General features: G+C 38.7%; 2 long non-coding RNA genes across 2 annotated transcripts; one reads left to right on the forward strand and one right to left on the reverse strand.

Annotated features, from left to right (window-relative positions):
• Nucleotides 1–4,812: 4,812 nt before the first annotated feature.
• LOC117817671 lies at nt 4,813–10,750 on the forward strand. The gene is made up of 4 exons (XR_004632174.1): nt 4,813–4,891; nt 5,864–6,028; nt 6,163–6,436; nt 9,251–10,750. It is a non-coding gene; the product is annotated as an uncharacterized LOC117817671 (long non-coding RNA).
• LOC117817672 lies at nt 8,514–8,957 on the reverse strand. Its single transcript, XR_004632175.1, has 2 exons — nt 8,789–8,957; nt 8,514–8,589 (listed from the first exon to the last, which is right to left on the reverse strand). It is a non-coding gene; the product is annotated as an uncharacterized LOC117817672 (long non-coding RNA).
• Nucleotides 10,751–11,083: the final 333 nt, after the last annotated feature.

The raw sequence follows: 11,083 nt of genomic DNA on the forward strand, positions 1-11,083 counted from the left end.
GTGTGTGTGTGTGTGTTTGTGTGTGTGTGTTTTCTACAAAGAAAAGGAACAACAAATATATCTTAGACAGGTAAAGCAATGAACGATGAACGCATACTTCCACATGATTCCACATCAGTTAGCGTTTCATGGCGATGGATTCTTATCTGCCTGTTGCGGGGGATTTAAAGTGAAACTATCCTCATCCAGCAAGGCAAATGTCACAACATTGAACCCTGCTGCTATCATCACCACCGCTCATGGTTTAAGTTTCTTTGTAGAGACCGGTAACGTAAAGTGGCTCTCATTGGCTCCGCTGCCGTTGCTAATATTGCTGGACAGAATACAATATGTAAACATCTGTAGCCTGTCGATTTAGCATGCTAACAGAAGCTAAAGTTTTAGCCACATTGTTTGCCAATATGATGCCAATGGAAGCTAACAGTTTTACCTCAACTTACAGTCCATGGTGTCAATGTCCTGGAACTCTTTTCCGCGGATTGATGTGACATCACGTGTGATCAGTGTGCCTCAGGTGTTGCTCGTGTTAGTGAATGTTAATCACCGTCGTCAAGGGGTTTGACCAATCAGAATCAAGCATCTTACACAATTGGAAGATCAGTAAGAAAGCCGGGTAATAAGAATAAGATATTAACTTGTTCACACAATTTGAAATAAACACAAGATACTTGTGCTGAAAACAAGATACTTTTATTACAATATAATTATGTTGTGTGCACTAGCTATTTCATTTTAGGCACAATATGTACAAAATAATAAAAAAAATACTTTAAGGGCTTCAGGGGCTATGTAGTAATCCGTTAATTTGCTTTAAAAAGAAATGTATGCTTTGACAAGTGTCATATCTGTACCTCAGTGGGTGATGGTGCTCATGGGTAATGCAGTCTTCATTCTGCAAAAAACATCATCAATTTCATTCAAAAGAGTCACCAGAATCAACACGTAAGCTCCTCATGGTGCCTTCAAGCAAAGAAAGAGAAAAATATAAAGTATTGATTTAAAAAACATACACACACATTCATCTTTTGTATTTCTGAACACATGTTCAGAGCATTCATACAAAAAGGTGTAGAAAAAAATAACAGGAAATTGAGTTCCCGCTCAAAGCATCTGAGGTGAAATGATGATTTTCTGTTTAAAATCAATGCCCTTTCATCAGACGGTAATTCATTTGATACGTTATGTTTGATTGAAGGGTGAGGCACGGGCTGTTGCCTGCAGCATTAGCTGCTTCTGGCCACAGCCAGCATGAGTTAGCTTTTCCTCATCAATGATTTCATAGCAGTAAGGAAACTGGGGCAGAGACAAGACTGTTTTCCATACTGGCAAGACTCCTGAATTAGATTTTGCAGGCATCTGCTCGCTGGTAGAGCTCAATATGTCTGCAAGCTGGGGCACAGAGCATGGACAGCAGCCCTCCAGCCAACCACAGCAGCCTGTGCATGTTTAGAAACAATGATCAATGCGTCCTGAAAATCAAACTGCTCAATGAGGGAAGAGAGCTCTGCAGCACAAAGATGGCGGAAAAGAGCTTGTGATGATGAATCGGTGCAGGCATGTGGTAGCTGCACCTGCTGCAGTGCACTTTGATGAATACCTGGCTGCCGCTGCAACTGCCCAGTGGGAAAACATGATTACAGCGCTTTAATTTCCTGCATCTTGAGTGTACCATTGTGCCCCAGAGCCGGTCTGGGTTCATCACATGCTTATTACCAAAGGTCACAGCTCCTGCCTACCCCGCTCTGCCTGTTCTCAACCCCCCCTCCTGCTTTTCCTGATCAAGGCCAATGACTGCTGGAATCCACTTGTCATTCTCTTAAATATTTTACTATAATAAAGTAATGAGTTATTATATCTGTGGCTTTGAATCAGTAGAAGAAAGGTTTCTCTCTAACTCTGAATGTATTTAAAAGGTTTTTTTTTTTTTTTACATCCCAGTCAAATCAGCAACACAAAGTCAGGAATGGGGCTGAAAGGTATGGGGTCATTAACCCATCCTGGTGAACACGATTAAGAATTAAAAAATAAAATGTCAATCAGAGGATGGAAATGATTATTTACTGCACCTTTTGGGCTGTGTGATGAAATCAAGAATGTCCATAGACATTGTAAAGGAAGCAGTTTTTAACTTTTATCGATATCTCAGATTCTGGTTTCTAACAGTGATGAGTGCTCGACTTACATGTGTGTGTTGCGTGTTCGATTTTAGGCTCTTACTTTAAATGTACAAGTCAAAAATGTCCATAAACTCAAAATCTAGTTTAAAAATCCACAAGGGAACCACAGGAAAAACACAAGGAATCACAGGAGATCACTGGGAAAACACACAAGATTCACTAGAAACATCGGGGGTAAGATGAAATGAAAAAGATAAGAGAAAACAAAGATGGTAAATAAATAAACACAGATGTGACACAAGACACAGGTGAAAAAGGTCAGGGTCATAACAATCACAATGGAAGGAAAACACACAAAACAGGACGTTAAATTAGAAATGATACACAAGGGGGAAGCATTAACCCTTAAAGACCTAGACAATTTTCGGGGGTGCCAGACTCTCCTGAATTTATTTTGAATATGCTGAATGAGACAAATGTGGTATCAATGGAAATCCAGGAATGTATATTTATAAGTTTTTAAAGCTTGTTGATAGGATAAATGGCTCAAAAGTTATCAAACATTTAAGAACAAGTAGCTGTCAGTGGCTGTCTAGGTCTTTGAGGTCTACTAAATAAATCAGGAAACACCAAGGGCAAGCGAGTCAAGTAACAGGAAACAACAAAAAAATAACCAAAATTTTGAAAAGCGCTATATAAAATAAATGTATTATTATTATTAAATATAAATGGAATACACAAAAAATTTAGCACTGCCAGGAAGCTAAACAAGACATAGAACAGGAACAAGCTACTAAGAATACAAAACCAGAAACTCTTGAGTGACAGAAATCGTTTCCCCGTGAAATGTGATGTAAAAATAATACAGAATTCAATCAACATCTGAAAATGAACAAAAACACTCACTTTCAAACCTTTTAAACTTTTAATTTGAAAAAAGCTCCCTTGAATAAATAATTAATTCATTTCAAAAAAATAAAAAAACATTTTCTGTGTTTTTATTTTATTCTACTGAAAAAGATAGTGATAAATCAAAAACATACATTTCCAGTTTGTAGCCACAGTCTCAAAAGTTTGTGTTTCTATATCTAGGAGGAAAAAAGGACGTGATCTCTCCTTCATGTACTAATTCTAGCAGCTGGTCAGTGATGGGTAGAGCAGGATGTAAAGTGAGAAATTGTGCACGGATCGGATTAAAAACACCTTGCTTTAAACAAAATGGTTTCAGATACCATTACAAATGCGATTCTTGATTGCTAATGAGTTTTTTGTAGTTATGGAAACAGGTTTGAATGAATACTAATGACTCTCTCTACATGACATAAAGAAGCAAACAAGACCGGCAGAAACATGACTAATGTCTTTGTAGTTAAAAGTGTCTGAAGCCAGACAATGCGATTAACAGCACACTACAAAGGAGGCTCTTTTTTTTTTACATTTTCCCCAGCAAAGATTTATTGTAAATCAGACGTCTGACTGTTTTAAGAAAGAGCAGCCAGTAAACACCACTTCACATATATGAGGCAAGATCAGCAAAGAGAACTATGTACTGCTTTGTCCACAGAGGGAATGAAAATCTACAAAATGGAAAGTTCTTCTCAGGAGCTTCAATGAAACACAGATCAATCTTTTTAAATCCCAATATATTAATATTTTATATATTTTCTTAATTTATCAAATAGCCTCCAACCACATTGATCAGTTTGATTTCATAGTTAAAAAAAATAACCTCATGCTGCATGGAGGCTCCATCATGACGTTTGTCCGTTTAACCTTCCTGAATTCAACAGCAAGTTTAAAGGCTCTGGAAAGTTGTGAAAGTTAATTTTGCATGCAGGACTTCTCTGAGACTATATGAATCCTCTGGATGCTGTAAACCCAAACCATCTGGAACTTTATACCCATTGAAGTAAATGCAAGGAATCATGGCTAAGTATATAGGCACATGCAAATGCCATCGTTAAAGAGTGATTTAGCTTTTAATACCTCTGCTTTAATAGTGTTCATATGTCATTGATCGAAAAAGGCACATGCTCACGAGCTCTGCCAGACACATCGGTGTAATCGATGCAGCAAATCCTTGGGGTGTCACAAACTTGTAACCAAGACTCAGACCATCTGCTTCCTCAACAGTAAATGTCAAATGAATGAATAAATATGCTAAATGGCATAAGAAAACTGTTTGTCAACATGACAACACCCACACAACCAGCACAGGAGTTACGAGCCAGTCTCCCTCCCTCTCTCTGCGACACCTTTAAGAGGTATGCTCACTTGACCAGTGAGATTGTTATAAGGACCGCTTTTTAATGAGTGTACTCTTTTAACAAAGTTTGGATTTTTAATGAAATTAGGTTAAATGAAAGGGGACGTTACCTCTACCCACGCAAAAATGGTAGAACATGTCATCAATTTATTTTAAGTACAGTTAATGCTCATGATTTCATTCTTTCTTTGCATTTTTTCTAAACTTTATAATAGACAGCTTTTCAGATTTTTTTCAGTATTCATAAAAAAAAAATCTGCTCCAAAAAGGTTAATTACGTCTGACACGGTGTACTATCATAAAACAGTTCTTCTTACCAGACCAGTTTTTGTCTTTTTTACCTTGACGTGTTTCGACTATAAACTTCCTGCAGCCTTTTTCAGACGAGTCATGTGGTGGTGTTGTTGTGACATGGACCTCTATAAATCAGCTGACTGAGAAGTCACAACAACACCACGTGACTCTTCTGAAGAAGACTGCAGGAAGTTTGTAGTCGAAACATGTCAAGGTAAAAAGGAAAAACACACTGCTCTAGTTACAAGAACTACTCATTATAATTAAATCAGATTTTTGTAGAGACAGTATTAGTTTATTTTTGCTGGGACTGTGTCACAGTTATTGAAGATGTTTTCAGAGGGGGATACCTCAAATCCAATTACATTTTTAAACACTTGAAATAAGCTGGCTCAACAAGGCCTTTACCTCCAGTTAGGCTGGGCATTCACTGTACATAAATACTATTCTGACCCAATTTTTTGAGTCACAAAACTGATTTCGAAATCTGGTCAATTTCAGCTCCGTTGCACATTGTTTGCTGTGTAGTGTATGGCGGGAACAAGAGCGGAACATGGTCTGATCATAGACTGTGTAAAAAAATGGACGTCGTATCCGTGACGTGACCCATCCAGTCGTCTGAGCTCTGTGAAGGAAAGAGATGGGCCCATAGACTGTATAAAATATAGACGTAGTATCCGTGACGTCACCGATCTGTTTCAGGGGTAATTGTCGGCGGGAGCCATATTGCTGCTGTCGAGCGATTGTAATGTAAAGAGGCGGGCTTTGAGCCTCCTAGCCAACAGCTTCAGTGTTCCCGCCTGTCAATCAGGTCAGCTGTGCCTCTCATTGGAAGACTTGTAATCTCAATATCTTTGAAATTGCAGCGTTACAAAAAAATTCACCCCCTGTTAAGTGTGTGCCGACCGAGAAATAAGCTACCCAGACTACACTTGTCTTTTGTACCAGGCTGTAAACATGTTTATTTCTACTGTAAAGATCGGCTTTTTTGAATTGGTGTGTATGTGGTTTCTGGTACTTCCGGAGCCAGCCTCGAGCAGATCCTCCATGAACTGCAGTTTTTAGCACTTCCACATTGGACTCATATTTTTTGACCGGGGGTTGCCGCCTGGTTCTCCCACACAGTGAAAGCAGAGCCACAAGCTGATTCCCTAACTCAAAAACTTTTTCTTCTCTTTGCACACAGGCAAAATGGCAGACACCATTTGAAAGCACCATGACGACATGCTGTGGTGATGTGGACGAGTTATGCTCAAGTGGACTATGTCCTGCATGCTATGATATTGTTCATTTCCCTTCATCCATTGTGCTCACTCCTATTTCCTGTCGTCATCAGTAGCCTCATCGCTTGGTAATATCTACCCATTAGCACTGCAACACACCCTCATTGTTAGCCTATCCTATTCCTGACGTCCATTCTAAAAATGGTTCTCTCTTCCTCAATTCTTTCTACGTGCGACCCTCCGCCTCCCAATCACTGCCCAGATTTTGTAGCTTCATCAGCCCAAGACGTCATCTTAAGCAATCTCGCCATTGCAGCCCAGTCTTTGCAATCCTTCAGCTTCTTCATCCCTGGGCGATTTATCAACCATCTTTCCATCACCACCCAGTCTTTGAAGTTTCATCAGTTTCTTCTTCAGCTCATCAGCTTCAGACGTCATCATCGGCTAACACCTCCACCACCAGTGAGACAACTCCATGGGGGTATAGATATTGCTTCAGCTCCGGGCAGCTTCTACATGTTCAGTTCCTGTCAGAGGTGATAACTCTACTCTATAATAATGGCTGAACTTATATTCTATGATGTCAACTTCCACCAGCAGGTGATTTCAATGGAAACGTATTTAATAAATGTCAATACTAGTACAGCGTTAGCACTCAGGTCGTGCTTGACATTCAGACAACACATTGTGAGCACTGCATTCATGAGTTGTGGTGAAAGCTGCTGTGAGGAACTTTTGTTTTGTATCAATTCTGGCGCCCCTTGTGGACAAAGCGATACCTCTTATCTCTTGTCCTAAAAATGCAAAAAGTAGTGTTTTCAACAAAAACCTCATGCTGTTGTCTTTTAACAATCAACTTTATCAGGCAATGTGATTATTTTCCATGAAAACAGTCAAATAAAGGCTGTTTCTGAAGCGAGATGTCCATCATCTGGTCTGACACCTACCCCCTCAGGGTGGTTTCAGGCATTAAAAATGACAACAGAAAAAGTGTCAGTGTTGCTGCTGATGATCTTGTTTGCTACTGAAGGTCATAAAGAGGCATCGGTATCATTCCCAGTCTGTTTCTCAGCCAGTTCAAAATTCCTCACAGGGCCTTTAAGTATGAATCACTCCTACATTATATGTTCACTTTGCATCACAACAATAATGGAAGTGACATTAATGTTGAACTTTTTTTTAACGTTGGAAGTTAAAAATTCCCTCACAGAAGAGAAAAGAGGACCGCGAATGCTCAGGCACTTTCGGCTGCACCTTGACTATGAAGGCAGAAGTTCCATGTATTGACACCTAACAAGATGGTGATGTGTCATGGAACTATTGATCATTTAAGCAATTTTGTGCTCCACCCAGAATTACAAACTGCAGTGAGGTTTTCCAAATCTAAATGAACACCTTCACACAAATCAGTTTGTTATTTTAACAAAGTAGCATACTGAATTGTTGTGAATTATTGATGTTTTTGTCTTTTTTTTGGGTTACATTTTATTTCATCCCAGGTAACAAGCTGTTCTACATGATTTGATATATTTAGCTCTGTAGCCTTTTAAAATCAGAAGCTGAAAAAGGTATCTGAGTGTATAATGACTTTAATGAACTTGCCCTCTCAGCTTGCTGTATGTAAGAGCTGATCCTGAAATAACATCACATTATTGAGAAACACGCAGGCGGAGAAGTGAGATGGAGAGTGAGTGTGAAAAGTTTAACTGAGAGCAACATGTCTGGACTGAAATTACATACCAGAGTGCCAGGCTCTGTGGGAACTATTGGTAGAAGCGTTTAGTTTGGCCAGGTGCTTCGTGAGATTAGAATTCTTCGTCTTGGCAGGGGACTTGGTTTTCCGTCCTGCACATTGAGTACAACTCACCACTATATTCTTGTCCTTCACCTCCAGGCAATACTTCTTTTCCAAAACCATAACAAGCACCAAAATCCAATTCGTCTTATTATTGTAAATCTTAACGTTTTCAAATGTAATATTACCACAGCGGCTGTCTTCTTATGTCCTGCATGGAATGGGAAGCTCAAATATTATCATGTCTTGATTCTGTCATTTCCCAGCTCTTTAATTCATAAGCAGCCACAAAGACAATAGATGGTGATAATTGGGAAAGAGATCGGACATATTTGAAGTTAAAAAATATTTTTGACAGCCCATCAGCTAACATAGCTAACGCTAGCATTCAGCCACTTCTTAGTTAACATTTATGTTTAAAATCACAGATACGACAGAAGAGGAAAAAGGTTTGAACAAGCAATACTGCTTATTATGATGACTAGTTTGGAAACACTGATGTGTATGTTGGTTTTTATTTTTACATTACTTTACTTAGCCAACGGTATGTTTATGTACTGTAAAGGCAGACGTTGGTTTTATGGTTTATTGAGTGACCCTGTTAACTGGCGACTTTCAGCCTGTCACTACAACCTAAGCATTTGACTGAAAGATCATCATATACAATATTCAAAGGACTCCAGTGTACTTTTGATGTAGGATTGAGACCGTATTGAAACTATTCTGTCCCCTTCGTCCGTAAACCTGAACTACGTGACAGATAGCTAAACAGATGTCTTGGGCCTTAAACATATTGAATGAAGACTCAGACGTAGAAGTAAAGTTCAGGCTGTTTACTTGTTTGTCCTTATCTTACAGCTTTCTTACAATGTGAGCCAGACCCAATCTGTGAAACTAAAAAGAGATACACACAAAAACATGCATATCATTGAATACAGTATCAAAACTGACAAAATCTGTCCATTACACTTATTTGTATGTAATTCGATCTGGTATTTAGCAAAATATCCTTTAAATGTATGAAAGTCCAAACAAACAACAAAATATATTCCAATACTTGTTCAAACATATCACAGAAGTAAGATAAACTTACAAACAAAGCTTCTCAGCGGCTCAACACAGGTGGATGCGAAGGATTGAGTTGGCCATGCTCTTCAGTGAATTCCTCAAACAATATACAGTAGCTGATATCAGCCTCTAACCAAACCATGTGATCACACTGACCAATAACAAACAGGGCTGATTTTAGCTGCAGTTCTCTGCCTCACCACTAGGCGGTGCGGTGACTTCTTAACTTATAATGCCATCACAGAAACATGTATCTCAGGTTTGATGGTAATAGTTTATTCACAGGTAGTAGTGTGGCTAAGGTCCTAGAGCGTTGCTTCTGTTTTGTGTTTGTGATGTTAAACCTGTTCAAACTGATATAAAAAAACATGCCTGTTCTGCTGTATGGGACTCATTTAAGGTTATAGAAATGGTTGTAAAAGTCATCTGTAGCATGATGATTTGTTGATACAGGACTCAAACATTTCATTTTTCATTTTCTTTCTAGCTCGAAGAAGACAAGAAGTCAGCTGAGGACCTGATTTGAAAGGGAAACCTGGCAAAGATGGCAGCTAAAACTTGGAGAAAATATATGAAGTCAGAGACAAGCAAAAAACAATAATAAAAAATTACAAGAAGACTCATGTATCCATAGAAAATAAATACAATTTAGGGGTTGAATAATGTTGATACAATCATCTTCCTTACATGATATGTTAGGTTGAACTGTATACAATTTATTTTGATCAATTTAAATTTCTTCTGAAGTTCAAGCAGCTGTACATAGAAACACAGTGGTGGATGAGTTGTTTCCCAGCTTTAATGTGATTAGGAGATTTCTAGCATCTTAAAAGAAAGGGTAAATATCACAAACTGATATAAACCTTTTTGACTTTTGTAACTGCATTCATCGAAACAAAGAGTCAGCCTCGGTGTAACTCACTTTGTGATAGAAGCACCTGCACTTACAGACATACACAGCATTCAGCCATTATCAGTTTCCCTCCTTCTTTCCTGTCTCCTGATTGCTGTCTCTGAATGAAACCTCACACTCTGATTCATCTACACTTACTGCAGGCTGTCAGCTGGCCCTCATTTCAAATCATCTGGTAATCCTCCTGAAGCATGTTGAGATGAGGGTGTCAGGGAGTGCAGATCAGTGCCTCTGCTCGATGAAAGGAGTGCATCCTATCAAACACAATCTGAGATTATTGCTGATGACACATCAGCAGGGTCAATGGGAGAAAAGTGTCCTCTGTGGGCCAATTGACTCACTTAATCAAAATCTGTGTCACAGGGACGCTCTGCATGTTGTGACTCTGATGGTTTGAAGACGGTTCACCTTGGATTTTTGCCTTTTGAGAGGTTAAAGTAGTCTTGACGTAAACTAATGAGAGCATCCCAGAGGGGGCTTGTGAGTAAATTATTTGAAATGGATGCAGTAAGATCAAATCATTACATATGTTAATCTCTGCGCCTGTGAATGTGTGCGACAGTCACAGCATGCTGAAATTTGGGCCTGTGCAGTGTGATGAAAATAACACCAGACTATTTTGTACTTCTCTAATCTAATCTTTAGATCTTTAATCCTTGTTATCATCAGATTAGAATCAGTATCAAGATTAAATCAGAGCAGAATAGAAACCTTTTGTTACAGCAGTAGTTTGGGCATATCAGTTTAGAAAAATAATTTCATAATATGCTTCTTTCTGTGTAAGAAAGTCAAATCTGTGAGTGAAAAAATAAACAGTTTCCTGAGTCTTCTGCAGACGAATCATGACTAAGAGTTTGGAAGAGCTTTGTAGGTGTTGGCCAGTTTGCAGCAGGATGAGTCAGCAAAAGGTCACACAGATCAAGTATGCGGACACCTGTGCTCCCTTTAAAAAGTCCAAACTGAAATATGTGAGTTTTAGTGAGGTGTTAGGATTATAAGAAGTTACTGAAAAATGAAAATCAAAAAAATGTATGCTTGGTTAACACTGAATAAAAACCTTCATTCCAATCATTCTGCAAAATGTATTTAACTTGGCATGGTTTTCATAGAGTTTGATAGTGTGCTTTAATGGAGAACCTCTAATGTGTCTCTAATGGGGAGATAGATAGAAAGATGCATGGATGAATGAATGAAACGGTGGATGGATGCATAGATAGATGGAAAGATGGATGTATAGGTGGGTAGATAGAAAGAAATATGGGTGGATAAATGGATAGATAAATGGAATGGCAGATGGATGGATGGATGGATGGATGGAGAATTTATTATTTTTTCTAAATAAATGATGCATGATTGGGTCTCAAACTGGGAGATTGTGTAAAATGTATTAAGCAGCCTTAGATCATT

Source organism: Notolabrus celidotus, chromosome 8, assembly GCF_009762535.1.
Source record: "Notolabrus celidotus isolate fNotCel1 chromosome 8, fNotCel1.pri, whole genome shotgun sequence".
NCBI classification, from domain to species: domain Eukaryota; kingdom Metazoa; phylum Chordata; class Actinopteri; order Labriformes; family Labridae; genus Notolabrus; species Notolabrus celidotus.